This window comes from Sardina pilchardus, chromosome 4, assembly GCF_963854185.1.
Source record: "Sardina pilchardus chromosome 4, fSarPil1.1, whole genome shotgun sequence".
Lineage (NCBI taxonomy): Eukaryota > Metazoa > Chordata > Actinopteri > Clupeiformes > Clupeidae > Sardina > Sardina pilchardus.
Genome location: NC_084997.1, coordinates 868273 through 881986, shown reverse-complemented (window position 1 = coordinate 881986; position 13714 = coordinate 868273). Strand labels below are relative to the sequence as shown.

At 38.8% G+C, this 13714-nt stretch overlaps 1 protein-coding gene across 5 annotated transcripts in view; it reads left to right on the top strand.

Annotated features, from left to right (window-relative positions):
* dab2 (DAB adaptor protein 2) overlaps positions 1 to 12640 on the top strand; it is a 135289-nt gene extending 122649 nt beyond the window's left edge. For all 5 annotated transcript variants that reach the window (XM_062533712.1, XM_062533714.1, XM_062533715.1 and 2 more), the window contains one exon: positions 12145 to 12640. The gene's annotated coding sequence lies outside the window, so the exon portion shown is untranslated. The remainder of the gene's footprint in view (positions 1 to 12144) is intronic.
* The last annotated feature ends 1074 nt before the right edge of the window (positions 12641 to 13714 follow it).

Below are 13714 nucleotides of genomic sequence, written 5' to 3'. Positions count from 1 at the left end.
GCCTTGACATTGACAATAATAGCCTATTCACGGAAATGCGGTCTTGTAACCGTAATGAATTCATGAATTAATCTAAGGTTGCCTTTCGAGTATTTCAGGTTGAATTGAAGGCTATTTCCTTCTGATAGGCCTATAGGCGATTTTCTAAAACCATTTTCATTCATTTCAACAATGGTTTATTGAAACGTCGTTTGATTAATTTCGCCATTCATCACTTTCATTTTAATGATTAAATGAGACGGATATGCGGAGCATTTCTCTCCCTCTCCATTGACCAAAACGTTGCTCTGCGAGCGTCATGTCTCTTTTCTCCGCTTGTCACCAGCGCGGTGTCCTCGGGTTTTTCCATGAGCCGAACCTTCATATTATTAGGGCGGTCTATGTTGCCCCCTTCCGGTTGCTGTTTTAATTACAAAGTCCCGAAGCATCGGGACTCCCGATGTGCGGGAAAGAAAGGAGCATTCTCAACCCGTACCATCTGTATGTCTAATAGAACAACGTTGCAACGTTTTCAAAACAAACTTGCATTTTACCACTGTAAATCACCTCCATATGTCATGTAAATGAAAAATAGTTATTCAAATAAATCACACATATAATACATATTGCACACATATATATAAACTATATGTTTTATGGTAAAATATTATTCTCATGCCCGACTGACAGGAGCCCTTGTGCCATCTGCTGTGAGAAAAGATTTAATTTCAATTTAATGTCGCTTATAGAGCGCCAATACATTACACATGTCTCAAGGCGCTTTACAGAGTGTTAGACATTCAAAGAGAGCCCATGAGTAACAGGGGCAAGGAAAAACTCCCTAGAATTGGAGATACATATAGGAAGAAACCTCAGACAGACCCACGACTCAAGGGCCCAACCCATCTGCCTTGGGTCAGTTACAGTACAGTCATTTGTAGTTTGAAAGTTACAATGACAATGAAAGTTCAAGAAGGTGATGGGTCGCTGGGATCCGAGGGCCAAAGATTCGGGCAGGGAACCGCAGCAGGCGATGTTAGGGCAGTCATAGGGATGGCGAAGGCAATGGCGATGGTAGGGCAGTCAGAGGGATGTGACTTCAGGTGTGATGAGGGACAGGCACAGAGATGGTTGATGGCTGGTAATGGTTTACCTCACAGGTGAGGTATAGGGGAAAGGGAAGAGAAATAGAGTGTGTTAGTATTACTGTAAGTCATATTAAGTATTAATAAGTATATCAATGGTGATATAAATGGTTATACTATAGAGGGTTTACAAAACGCTTTTACACACCTCTTTTGTGGGGACAGGTGCGTAGGAATAGGTTACCCAGTTAAACCCGAAGAGGCATCCCGCACATCGTCCACCACGCATGCAAACATCCACCCACCCACCACGCACGCAAGATAACAGCAGCCTGAAAAAACATGGCCGAACGGGAGACTGGCAGTGTTTTCGTATAAGTACACTGTAAAAAAGAAAAAGTTAGTTCAACTCAAATTTTCAAGGCAACTGACTGCACAGAATTTTCGAGTTGAAGGCATCAACTTAATTTTTTAAGTTTTGAAGAACTACAATTATTAAGTTGCGTCAGTTAAGCTTTTCAAGTTCTGCCAACTAATTTTTTTAAATTCAAGTTACCGGAACTTCCAAGTCTGTAAAAACTTACTATTTTCAGTTCAGATTACCATCCCCATAATTTACTATTTTGAGTTTAAATTACCCCCCAAATCAAATCATCCACTGACAGTGAACCAGATCATTTTACATGTTTATTTGAAATCACTTTCGCACAAACAGCTTTGCAATTCTACAATGTAAACCTTGTACCCAAAGCAAGTACATTAGCTTACAGAACCATAATATTGTCTCTTATTGAGACCTTTCAAATAATGCAATATTGCCAAAGATGACCAGTAAACAGCTGTATAGTTCTTAAGTATTCATTCACAAGTGTGCAAATCCCCATCTGAAAATGATCTGAACCTCACTTTAAAATGAGCCAAAAATGCAGCAAATACAGCAGGCCTTAACAGTAATCGTTAAACTTCTACTGAACAAGCAATACTGTCTCTCGACAGTAATTTAACAGTTACACATACATTTGTTTTTAAATCAAATAAGGCACTTGTGTCCAGAACAAATAAGGTGCATGTCAACAAGTTGGGGAAATCAAAAGGAACAACTTAAACAAAATATAAGGTGGTCTGAAATATTTTCTCCCCATAGACACTTGCCACACCAGCAAAGATTTAGACTTTGACAGCAATGCTGAAACACAGCTTGCTTCTACTGAGAAACAATCAATAGACAATCAATCGCAGCTACAAATAAAAGATTTGTTTTTGGTCAAAGTAAAGTAACAACATAAAAAGAAATAGGTGGTCAATGTGAAGACTTTCAAAATATCCAAACATAAATGAACAGACATGACAACAGAAATCATCCCCATGGAAAACGAATCACTGGTTCAACAGCTTGGTCTTGAAGCTCCGGACACGCTGTGAGCAATTGGTGGACATTTCCATGAAAATGTGCTGGATAGTTTCAAAGGTATACCTGATGTCTTTTGGGAACTCCATGTTGAGGGCATAAAGCAGACCAAAAAGATACGCAAGTGCAGTCGGGGTGTCTGTGATGTCTTTCAGGACGATGGTTTCCTCCAACACGAGGGCAATATTAATGACAGTGTCATCATCATCAAGCACTGTGAGGACCCCCATCTTGATGCCCTTCATCTGTTCGTCATCTTCATGAGTTGCCTGACAAAACAAAAACACCACTGAAATAGTGTCCTGTAGAAAACTAGTCAATAAAGAGTGATGTCTATTTGTGTATGGCCTCTTTGCTATACAACATTACTAAAAGTCTTCCAAGTGGCACTCACCAGGCATCTAGAGAAAAACTTCTCAGTATTCTCCCGCAGAAATATGGGAAGGCCTTCCACAGCTGCCTGTCTGCGATGACTTGTGATGTCAGATGTCTGTTTTGGAAGAATATAAAGACAAACAAATATTTTTTGTTTAGCTCTGTGAAACATACTTGTGCATGTGCACTTGTGCTTGTTCCATTTGTATTACCATCTCTACAATTGTGCAAGTAGGCAGATAAAATAATTGCAGGCTCTGTTAGTTTGTACTCTGTTAGTAAAAGTGCAGAGTGTTAGGTTGGTAGTTCCTTCTTGATTAATGGTTTAATATTAGTGGCCAAACTGAAGACAATGCAATATAACAACCTGATTGTCAAGCATTTCCAAAAGGGTTTCCATCTCTTGACTGAAGGCACCCTTCCTGGCACGATACAATTTCAGCAGACGAGGGGTGAACATCTCAAGTGCAGCCTTAAATGTTCCCATCAGGTCCTTCGTGGTCACACGAGTGAACTCTTGACAAATCTGAATTAAACAAAATGCAATACAAATACAACAAGCTGATTATGTGATTTCATTATTAGAATTAAGACTGCAAACTCTCAGCCATACAAATGAACCTTCATACACTATTATGGAAAGCCATAACACAACTATAAACAAATACACCAGGTTCAAGAAAAGAAAAAGATGCCCAACCTGTTCTTCAAGAAATAAACTGGGCCACCTCTCCAGAACTTCTGAGACCATGGGCTCCATCTCCACAATCTCCATTCTCCTATGGGAGAATGTGATGTCCATCTTCTGTCTGATGAACTCCATGTCCTTGTTTTTCTTCTTCATGGCTTCAACCAGGGAAGACCTCAGGTCTTCAAAGTCTTCCTCAGTGTAGCTTTCAGGATGATCGGGTACATGGTTGACCTCACCTCGTTTTGGCTTTTTCAAGGAAAACCTTCCCTCCGGACCACCATCTCCATCATCATCTCTTCTTCGCCTACCATGATCACACGCCTGCTCCCCTCTTGATTTCCTGTTGACACCAACCTCATTACATCCAGCTTGACGTAGTTTTACTCTGTAGTTCCCCATCTTGAACCTGATGCTGGTTGTCCATCCCGCATATCCAGTACCACTACCAGGCTCTTTGAGGCAGGGATATTTGTTGACAAGTTCAGCAGCAACAGACTCAAACTCATGTTTATCAGGGTAGGCTTTCACACTAAATATTTCTTGTGCCAACTTGTCCAGAATCTCTTTTTTCACATCTCTGGTTACATGTAAACCCTTCCCTAATACTTCAAACGTGGCATTCCCCCTGCGGAGTATCAGTTCAACATCATATGAGAATTCTGGTACTGGGAATGGAGTGGGCCACTGTGAAACGTTCCTCCTATATGTCCGCACAACTGAAGATAAGCTGTGGATTGAGTCTGGAGATCCCATGCTGGCTGTGTGAAGGGTAGAGATGGAGGATGACCGAGTTGGTGTTGGAGGTGCTGGTGATGGCGTGGTGGTGTCCTCATTGCTCCACAGAATATGCAAAACAGCCTTTTCTGAAGGTAACTCTGCTATGTCAATCAGGTTGCAAACCGCCTGGCCAAAGTCCGAGTCTTCATACTGTATACAGAATTCACCCACAAGTTCAAGTCTTTGACGCAGTTCATTGTACAATTCCTCTAATGTTTCAGGAGCTTTGGTCAGCCGAAGCTTACGGACAAGTTTGGGATTTATGTGGACCAGAAGCAACAAAGCCTGTGAGGACAAAAGAACTTACATGACACTTCAAACTGAAACCATATAAAAAACATAAAAGACATATAAAAACTGTATTGGCACCCCTCAAGAAGTGTTGGTTTTTAAGCAAATCTTTGAAAGTTTTTTGATAAAATAACCAAACCAGGATATTTCACTTTCCACAGTATTTTGGTGATATTTTGTGTTTAATTTGAGGAAAACAATTGTTGCTGCTTCAGCTCTGTTGAGCTATTTAAAATATCCTGGTTTGGTTATTTCATGAAAACCTTGAAATCTTTAACACATGAAATCAAGTTATAACACATGACAAAATTATGACACGTAACATACAAACAGAAAGGTGCTTACCATTTCAATTTACTGCAGTAGCCAAACCCTTGGGGTCACCATCAAAGTGCTAGCAACTTGGTATGCAGCTAATGGGTGGTAGTCGTTCAATGTCTCTGGATCCAGAATCTCCAAATCTGAGTGACAGTTATCAATGAGTTGAGGTACCAAGATGACAACCTTGAGGTGACAAAATACACATAAATCACAAAAAAATGAATTTGAATTGTGGCTGTCCTACAATGTGATCTGGTCAAATGTGACTTTAAGGCGCCAGGATTTTTAAAAGTACATACACAGTCACTGTAAACGCACGGCCAGTAAGCTCCTCTTCCGTGCCTGAGCCGATGGTGCCTGAGCAGACGCTCTTGACTGGCGCTGGCAAAGCTGCAGAAGCAACACTTCATAGAAAACCTAGGACAAAAATACAAGGAGAAAATTAACAAAGTGACACACGTCGCAACCGTTCACGTTAATACTGTTGAGCTTCAGGGCTACAGCACACAAAATGCTACGAGCTATATCTATGTGTTTACTACCATATCAAACCGAAGTTTTACATCATAGTTTTAGCACGTTAGTTCTACCAAAGTCTGGTTCTACCCTGAACTACCTTGGTTGCAGCATGGTCACCAGTAGCAATGTAAACTAAACACCGCCGCGTGCTTCGGTTTGATGTCAATGAGCAAAGCACACGTACATAAAGAAATCACATCATTCATCGAGAGTAAAAAAACATAACGGCAACACAAATCTTTCAATAATATGTGGACAATAAATATATTGATTTTAGCTCTTCAAAATAAGCTATCTTCCAACCGATTAGCTAAAACCAAAGCTAGCTTGTGGGGGCATTTGTATTGCCATAAACGCCTCGCCTGGTTATGATTTATTGATTTTGTTTCCCGCAATGAAATCTAATACAAATACAAAATGCATTTAGATATTATTCATATAATTAGCTTACCCGTTTGAAGGAAAGTTTTTCTTAACCCGTGCAGGAAAAGTTACGGTTGGAAGCTTATCAAAAATGGCGGACGCACACTTTCAAACTTTCAAGAGAGCTCCTGGGAAGATCCTTTGGAAACCCCGTTGCAGCCGGTTGCCATGACAAATTCCAAATGAGCATGCGCAGATTAGTTGACCTCACTCTAATTGGGTGTCAACTACAACTTCAGAATAAAGTCAACTCAATTTGTCAAATAAGATCAACATTTCATGAGAAACTTCTGACAGTGAGTTGAAGTGGCTTACAAAAGACAGTTCAAGTTCCAAAAAGCATTTTTATTGTCAGTGAATGCAAAAATCTTAGTGAGGTGAACAATTTTGAGTTGTCGTTTTTACAGTGTAAGAGCAAAATAGCTCTAAACTAGCTTGTACCGGTGTGCTTTTGATCATGTAAAAATACTGGGTGATAAAACACGCGTATTTAGGAAAAGTTGTGAACCTAGGGTCCTGGAATTTAATCGACTGAAAAGATTTAATTTTTTTTGTAATCACTGCGGTCAAAAGACCGCAGCCCAGCAGTTCTAGGTATATCTAGGTCAAACCTACACGGCGCTTCTAGTAATACATCTCAGCGGTCAAATGACCGGCGCTTGGCGCTTCTAGTGTTAAAAAACTCAGCCCATGGACATGATGGCATCCTTATCAAAGAATCTATTGACTTTATTATTCAACCTCTCACTCACATCCTCTCTTTATCTCTGCAATCTGGGATCATCCCCTCGGATCTGAAGATTGCTAAAGTCATCCCAATATTTAAATCTGGGGATGCCAAGGAATTTAGCAATTATCGTCCAATTTCAATTTTACCCTGTATCTCTAAAATCCTGGAAAAGCTTATTTACTCCAGACTTTCTATTCACTTATCAGTTAACGACATATGTGACCATTCACAGCGAAATCAGTCGTTTTGCGCACAACGTTATTCTGAGAATATCAACAATAACAAACTTCCGGGTTAAAATGTTGAATTTCACATTTTCGCATAATTTGACTGTATACAGTCTACAGTTTCATATCGTGAACGCATTTCGCGGAAAAGCATACGTTTTGACTGTTAAACCCGGCGAAGATTCAACACATTTGCTGTCATTCCCGTTGTGCACGCGCCACTTAAAAAGGTGATTTCTCCTCTTCTGGCATATCGTGACAGGAGAACCATGTCAACTTTGGATGCGGTTATCTCAGCGATAGTTTGTGTAATACCCTCGATATACATATCGTTGGAAAGCTTAGTTTATGGCCGTTCACGTGAGCACAATAACTTAATTTAGGAAATTTTACCGAAACGACTGGTTCCGCTTTACAGGGTCACATATTATATAAACACCAATATGGCTTCCGTAAAAAATACTCCACTGAGCATGCTCTTCTACAGCTTGTGAATTACATCTCATCAGCTCTTGACAGCAATCCTCAATCCATCAATCCTGGGTCCCTTATTATTCTTAATTTATATTAATGACATGGCTTCACTATGTACTAATGTCCATCCAGTTTTATTTGCGGATGATACGAACATCATAGCTTCACATGATGATTTTAATATACTCATCAGTAACATTAATAATGAATTTCATATGTTAGAGAAATGGTTTCAGCTGAACAAACTGACCCTCAATGTCAAGAAAAGCAATTTTATGATTTTTTGTAATCCAAATAAACACTATTCTAAGAGCAAGCTAAAATATATATTAATAACACTGAAGTTGAACTTGTTCAACAAACTAAATTCTTAGGGGTCATAATTGACAGTGGGCTGAAGTAACTCCACTGCTCATTTAACTTTGTATTATAGTTTCTTCTTTCCATTCATTAATTATTGCAATATTGTTTGGGGCGGCCACATATCCTACCTATCTCAAAAAACTTCTAATCATACAGAAGAAATTTCTTAGGATAATCTCCCATTCAAGTAGATATGCACCTTCTGCACCACTTTTTAAAAGATACAACTTACTACCCATAGATAAAATCAATTCATATCAAACATGTTTATTTGTCCATACATTTCTATATAGAAAAACTGAAATTCCAGTCACTCTCTATATTTCTTACCACAGCTGACACCCATACATATCATACAAGATCCAGGAACAACAACCTACTGCTTCCATGCACCCTTACATCTAGGCACCAGTTCAATATTTCTTTTAGAGGCCCAAAGCTGTGGAGCGAATTAAGTCCACAGTTAAGATCAATTTCTTCCTTCACTGCTTTTAAAAAGCAGTTGAAATACACTTACTGTCAATATGAAGCAACTTTTGCCTGTGTCCTTTCTTCTCCCTTAATATCTTTTTTTTGAGATTTGTCTTTTTCTTCCTTTGTTTTGATCATAACTATTTTGCGTTCAATGTTTCCTTTTTTTGGATCAAACATGTGTAATGTTTAGCCTGCATGCTACAAGATAACTCAATGTGACAATAGGTGTGGAATTCTGTACAAGCCTTCTAGGCTTCGTTCCCATATTTCTATTTGTGCTAAACCAATAAACAAACAAACAAACCGTTTTTTCCTGGTGAAAGAAGAGAGTCTACTCTTTCTTTAGTCTACTCTTTTCGGTGGATCTTGGAAAAACAGTCAAAATGCTGTAAAACGCCTGGCAGTATGGAGCGCTCTGCACTGAAAATGGCTGGCAGCCAATGAGTACATACGTTAATAAATGCAGGTTGTAATATAACCTTGTCGGTGCTCACAGTCCAGGACCACAGGATCAGAAAAGCTGGCTGACTCTGAGGAAGTGCGTCGAAACGTCAGTCGTTTTGTGCACCACAATAAAAAGTTATTAAGTTATCTGAGTGCTCCGGTCAACTATTAAAATAATATTGATAGCAGAATCATCCTAACCTTCCCCCCCCTGGCGGTGCCCTTGATGACAGAGTTTGGTGTGGATGAACTAGACTGGCCTGCACAGAGTCCTGACCTCAACCCAATAGAACACCTTTGGGATGAAGGATGAATTAGAGCAGACACTGAGAGCCAGTCTCATCGTCCAACATGTGTAACCTCACAAATGCGCTTCCATAAACACACTCCTAAACCTTGTGGAAAGCCTTCCCAGAAGAGCTGAAGCTGTTATAGCTGCAAAGGGACAAGCCTTATTTTTTAGAACGCACCATAGAGCGCTGCAGCATCCACTTTGAGAAACCCTAGTTTGTGCTATTCTCCCTATGACTTACACAGGGTTGCCAACTCTCACGCATTCGCCGTGACACTCACGATTTCAGCATCAATCTCATGCTCTCACGCAGACGCAAGCAATGTCACGCCAAAATCCATTCTTATTTTTCTTCAACCCGTTCATTATCAGTTGGTGACTAGACCACAGCAGAGCATTGTGTAGGCAGAAGACGAATTTAAGGCATGTATACAGTAGGCTCTTTAGATGAACTGCAGGGATAGGTCTATTATCTGACTACAACGTTCTCAGCGCAGAGAAATTATCTGCGGATAAAATGCGCACCATTCGTCTATCGGATTGCTCACGAAGTTCTAGTCACACTGATATGAATGACACTTGACAGAACACAATCTTTTCAATGGTATTATAGGCCTAGGCCTAGCCTACTAGTTGCTGTGATAGGCGAGAAAATCAACGTGAATTTAGGCTGTTGATGTAGGCTACTAATTAATTACAGTGCATGAAAATGCACTGTACTGTTATTCCAAAACTTCTTATAAAACTTCTTCTTCTAACGTCTTTAATGCAGTCTCAACCGTTTAACGTAGAAACTTCATTCAAACTTTGTTACGTAGGTCTTACTTAGGACAGGTGTGCTTTGTATTTTTCAACTTTGTAACTTTTATACTTTTTGAACTATAAATTAAAAACTATTAAAAATGTCCCCATAGACTTAACATTGGCCTCTATGACATCACAATCGGGTCGTTGAGCAATTAGAATCTTATGCCAGGTGGCCAGCCCCACCTGCAGCAGCCCTCTCTCTCTCAGGCTTTAAGGCGAGACACTACAGGTGAATAGGGGAAAATTTTAAACTTAAAGATATCTTCATGAAACTTTACCAGTTGAATACTCACATAAATAGGAGAAAAAAATGTATTGCAAGTTTTCTTTAATTTAATGTTTAAATATGCTAATTAGGCTATATCTCATTAAATATGCGCTAATTTGCATATATTTTGATGCGAAGGATCTGACCATTGGAAAAAGCCAGGTTGAAAATTATTTTTTTGTTGTGTTAATATATCAAATAAAAAAACATTTACAGAGGGGATTATGAATATCTTCTTTTGTTTTCCAGAAAATCAGAAAATACTGCCAATTGGCTTAAAAAGTGGATTTTCGCCCTATTTTTAGGCATAAAAAGTCATGTAAATCATGCCAAGAATACTATATCAACAAATCCCTCTGTAAATATCTTCCAAATATAGTTAGGAATAAGACTGGAAAGTTTGGTGTATGTAGGTGCTGCAGAAGTGGAGATCCTTTGCATGGCGTGTGGGGAAAAACTCGTTTTGAGAAAACAGCCTTGAAACACAGCCAATGAAATGCGTTCTCAGCTTAGACTCGTCTTTGAACTTTCGCGATTGGTTGCTAATACAAAGGAAATGCCCATATTTGGATTGCATAGCGTCATGCAGGAGAAATAGGGCTTTTAAACGAAGTCACACACGATATGATTTGGATCACGTTCGCGGGAGTACATGACACTTTAGCATGGGAACTTTTGAGAAAATGTGGAGAAATACATAGGCGCGAGCACACAAAAGTTCGTGAAATAAACACCTAAATGTGCAAATCGGACTTTGTTGTTGTAGTAGGGTGGTAGAATACATGCTAAGGTAGCAAACTAGCACAAAATCTCGAAATTGACTGATGCTAAAAAATCCAATGTTTTCACCTGCCGTGTCTCGCCTTAAGCATACAATCTCTCTGTGAAGACTACATATCCTGTTAAACTGTTTCCTCTTTCCACAACTGTTTCATAATAAAAGTCCTCAGTGCAATAATACACTATTAAATCATTTAACCATTGAAACTACTCAACTATTTAACTGTTCAACCATTCCAACTGTCAGTTATCATCAACTATGCCTCCAGTCAACTACATGAGACCTCCATGTACCTAGCAACCAACATAGCAACCATTAAAATTGCATTTTCATGCACTGGTAATTCCTTGGAATTGCATTTCTAGTTTGTATAATAAGCCATTACTGAGTAATCCCGTTTTTTAAATTTCACTAGGCTTTCTACTTGTTCTCCAACTTCAGGCTGTATGCGCCCCAAAATAATGAACTAGGCTACTGCTCTTCCACTTGTTTGTTTTTTTGACTACATAGAAAACAAAGCATTTGGCTACTTCCACATATATTAATAACTTTAGGATAGCCGAAAAGCATGACTGAAGCCTATCACTCTCTTAAAGTGACAGGCATTACATTTGACTTACAGTGTAATGACAATAAAGATAAATGTAAGTGAATATGACAATTGTGTAATAGGCTACAGTATGTCAAAATGAAAAATCAATATGAAATAGTCAACTTACTATGTATTTTAGCTAATTACGCAGATCATAAATAATGTAAACTTAATATGAATTTCAAAATGTTTGAAATACAAACATAGATATGAAACCACCTTTTCACTGAGTGTGGGGAAGGGCTTGTGATGTCTTTGTGATCTTTGTGGGGGGGCTCCCAAATCAAATCAAGAAAATATCAAAATTCTTGACTGATTGTCATTATCAATATCAAAACAATTGTGACACTACATTTCTTATCATGTATTTTTCATTGACTATGGCTCCTAACTGATACATGAGATAGATAGGCCTAAATATATGGATGGATGGATGGATGGTTGGTTGGGTAGATAGTACAGAACATCTACACAGTATGATTCTGTAAATGACCTATTATTGTATTGGATGTGAGTTGTATCGGTCTACAACACCACTACAAATGACATTGGGAAAGCCATACTGGTATATTTTATTCACCTGGTATAACAACTACCAGATGTTTATATATGTAGTCTATGGTCTATGGGCCCCGTGTGTCTGGCAAGGGGCCTGCACTTAAAGATTGTGCTGATATCTTCGGCACACTTTTTTTTTTTTGTGTGGCCCTCTCAAATAAGCCAAATGCACCCCCCCCCCCTTCAAAGTCTCACTCCAGCCAAACACCCGAAGTTGGCAACCCTGCTTACAATTGTCTTTGTGTTCTTGCTTTCCTCATTACAGTTGTGCTTGAATTGAGAGATGTGGATTGAAAATGGACTTCAGATGAACAACCTCATCTCTGCCTTGGATGTGTTATTCGATTTGTTAAATGTTGATACTAACACACACAGATGATTATATAATAAAAGTGTCTTAGATTTTGCCTATAATCCTTCTGGAGATGAAAGACTAATTCCCCAATTTTGTACCCAGTAAATGGAAAAAGGCAAGCTTATACTATGTGTTCCAGATTTGTCTTGTTTTCAGTAATAAAAAGAGAAGATTCTTATTCAAAATGTCAGCAATTATAATGTCATGTGTTTATTTCATTGAGCTATTCTCTCGGCTGATAATACTTTTGGAAAAAATGTAATGTTGTCTATTTACTTCACTTCTCAATGCTTATGTGAAGATGTCTATATTAGCAGATATATTGTCACATAATCATTACATAATAATCATCACATAATCTTTACCAACTACAAAACTGCTCAATAAAAATGATTATTGATACATACGTATGTGTGGATACAAGCTTTCTTTTTATTTTGTTCTTCATATGTTGCCTTTCTTGTCAATATTGCATCATTTTATATGCATATCAGTACTGTACAAGTTGGGAAACTGTATGCTTGTTTGAAGGGGAGGAGTGGGGCACTAAAATTCTGACCATACCGGCACACCATCAGCACACCATCGGTCCAACACATCCCACCTCCCATATATCAATATTACAGTCAATAAAAAATACTAAGTCTATTTTTATAATCTGGATGAAGACCCAGATTATGTTCTAACACCAGCCAAGTCCATGCATTTCCGAAGGAATTAACAGAAATATGAATTCTGACCACTAGATGGCACTAGACAAATGCACACATTACTGATAATAAAGTGTAGGTTTAAAGCTTTCATGGATTTTCTATTAATAAACAAATGTTGAAATATATCATCTAAATAAAACTAGAAAATTTAATTTTGTGGAAATTACCGGTGCATGAAAATGCAAAACATACTGTACATTAACACAAAATGCAATACAAACTTATATTTAGAAACAGTTGTGGGCAGTGGAAACAGTTGGCGGGAGTCATACTTGACACATCTGACAGTAGGAATCAGGGGGTCAGGATTTGACTGATTAGCTTCGCCGATTAGTAAGGCACTTCCTCGTCGCCATTTTCCAGAAATACATCATGTCCGGTGCCATTTCTCCCGATTTCTCCTCATGCTGATTGGTGACTGTTCCACTCTCAGCTCATGCACGAGATTAGTGTGGGCACGAGCTCTCCTTCTGTACCATACGTCAATCAGTAACCTGGCACTTAATTGGCTAAGTAAAACGGCACCGGAAGCAAGCCCCTTGAAACGCCATGTTGAAGCCTGAAAAAATCGTTCAATTTTGGCACTTTTACCTAGCATTCCCATTGAAATGAATGGGGGCGGGACTTGTTCACTTTCTCCAGTTCTTATAATACCTCCATGGTTGGAATGGTTGACAGTTAAATAGTTGAGTAGATTAGTTAAATTATTTAAAAGTGAATTATTGTAGTGAGGACCTTTATTTTGAAACAGTTGGCGGGAGTCATAG